Below are 2590 nucleotides of genomic sequence, written 5' to 3'. Positions count from 1 at the left end.
TGCCCTCGGCAGGTTGGAGGGGCTGAGGGAAAAGCAGGATCAGCAGCACATCCTGGGGGTTTTCTGGTGGGAAAACATCCCTGGAAGCTGGAGAGGAGAGGGGGAAGGCAGAAGCCCCCTGGAAGCTGGAAGGAAGGGAAGGGGGAAAGGGAAATGGAGAGAAAAGGCACAGAAGGATGGGGGTAAGGCACCAGCACCTCCACAAAAGCGGCCGATGGAGCAGAACTCCCCTTGTTGGGATAAAAGATTTCCAAAATAAAAAGGTGTTTTCTTGCTCTTCCCAGTTTCCCTTCCAAAAATGATGAATTTCGACCTAACCCCAAAGCCAAACTCCTTCCCCACAAAGCACATATGGCAAACAGGGCCATTTTTAGGATAATTCTTATTTAACCTGCTCATCTTATTTTTTTTTTTTTTTTAATAAGTCAAAGAATAATACGAAAATATGGTTTAGGTAAATGGATAAAAAAAAAGCCTTTTTTTTTGGAAAGGGTTGTATATTCTGTATAATTTTCTGTGCTGGCAGTTTTTCCTGTCTTCCAGGATAAACTCAGGACTCAGGGAGCTCCTGCCTGTTTCCACCCCCTGGCTGTCTCCAGCCCCAGTGAATGAACACTGATTTATCCCGGCAGCAGACCCGGATTGCAGCCTGGGAATGGGGGATGGAGCAGCTCTGGCCCCACAAAGGTGAGCAGGGAAAAGCTCAGCTCCTTTTGCTGGCACTCCCACAGCTGCAGTTGTCTCTGCACAAGGTCTGGGTGATCTATTAAACCTCTCAAATCAGGATTTAATTTAGTTTTAATAAGACAGTTTGGGAGATGTTAATTAAATTGAGTTATTAAAGCCATATGGGCTGGACTTGGCTGATACATTTCCTTCTTTATTAAGCCCATTAAAAAATAGGGAAAGATAGAAGGGAAAAAAAAAAACATTTGGATGCAGCAGCACATTCAAAGAGTTTCTTTTTCCTTTGTTGAATTAGACATGTGGAGATGAATAAACACCAAAAACCAGGCAGGTGAGCTTGAATCCTCCCAAGATCAGCAAGAATTGGCCTAAGGATGAAGCCAAAATGATGAAATCCATTGAACTCAAGTGTGCAACAGATCTCTGCACCCTTAATCCCAAAATTTTCTCCAAATTCCAGTCCCACTGCTGGATTACCAATGGGAGTGATGCTGGAGCATCATTTCCATCCCTCCACACTCCAGCAGGGAAAACTACAGGAATGCAAGTTTTTATCATTTTACCTAATCAGATTTTTCCTACCTCTGGCAAAAAATGCTTCTGGGAATGTCTTCAGCTGCAGGAATTGTCAGGGTGATTGGGTTAAACTGAAGAAAAACTCCCACGTGCCTTAGAAATGACAAATATTTTATTAGCTGGAAATGTAAGCAGCTCTAATTAGCTAAGCAGGCCTGAGTTAATTGATTTAGAAGCTTTAGAGGATGTAATGCACTGGTGAGACAATCCAAAGGGTCCTGGGGAGGAAATCCATCCTGCACTTCCCAAATTATCCTGTTCTGTAAGTCTGGGCTGAGCACAGAGAGCTCCTGGTCCTGCCCTGAGGACTGCAGAGTTTGGGAAACCCACTAGGCCTTATCCCTGCTTTACTCTCTCCTGCTTTACTCTGGAATTTCTCTGGATTATTTTCCTTTTCCAAAGCCCCTCTGGCTGTTATTTATGGTGTTTCAATACTCAGCTCCTGTCCCATCCCTGCCAATGACTCCTGATTAATTTTGGTCCTTCTTCACCCTTTTCTGTTCAGTGCATGGATGCAAAGGAATGAAAATCACCAGGGAAAAATCCTGGGGATCTTTATGTCCACCACAGCTGGAAAACACAAGGAAACACTGGAAGAGACGCCCTTCTTTCCATGCCTGTTCCCTAAAAGAGCTTTGTGCTGGATTTCTGATGGCTCCCAGTGCAGACCCCCTCTGCTGGCCCCTTCTTATGAGGATTAAGCTCTAAAAAGCCGAAATTCTATTAAAATTTGTATTAATGAAATATATCCCCTGTGCCATATGGTGTTCACTTTTCCAGGCTGGAAAAGATCCTTAATCCCACTGGGACTGCTGGGGAAATGGAGGCAGGAATGGGACAAGCTCTCTGTGGATGCTCCTCGTGCCTGGTGGCACTGAGACGTTGCTGGATATGATGGATGTGTTCCCAAGGATGCTGGATTTAAGCTGAACAAGGTTTTGCAGGAGCAATTGGAATTCCACAGCCTCAATCAGGATTTTTTCCAACCTGCCCAGAGCCACCAAGGGTTCCTGTTGATGTTCCTGTTCCCTGGGGATGTGGATAATGGGGAGATGCCAGCCGTGTTTATCCTCCCATCTCAACAATATTCTGCTTATCCTGGTTCCTCACAGTCTGATCCCACAGGGAATAAAGAGGGAAAGGCTCAGGGCTTGGGGAACTTTCTGAGAGGGCTGGTGAGGAAAGGACTTGGATTTTCCTGGTGTAGGGAAAGGGATGTTGCAAGATGAATGGAAATGAAAGGGGGTGGGAAATCTGAGGAGGGGTTTTATTTGGAATCTCAGAGATTTCCAGGGGACTTGTTTCCTTCCTCACCAGAGGAATGTTT

Source organism: Parus major, chromosome 24, assembly GCF_001522545.3.
Source record: "Parus major isolate Abel chromosome 24, Parus_major1.1, whole genome shotgun sequence".
NCBI lineage: Eukaryota > Metazoa > Chordata > Aves > Passeriformes > Paridae > Parus > Parus major.
This window is presented reverse-complemented; position numbering follows the sequence as displayed.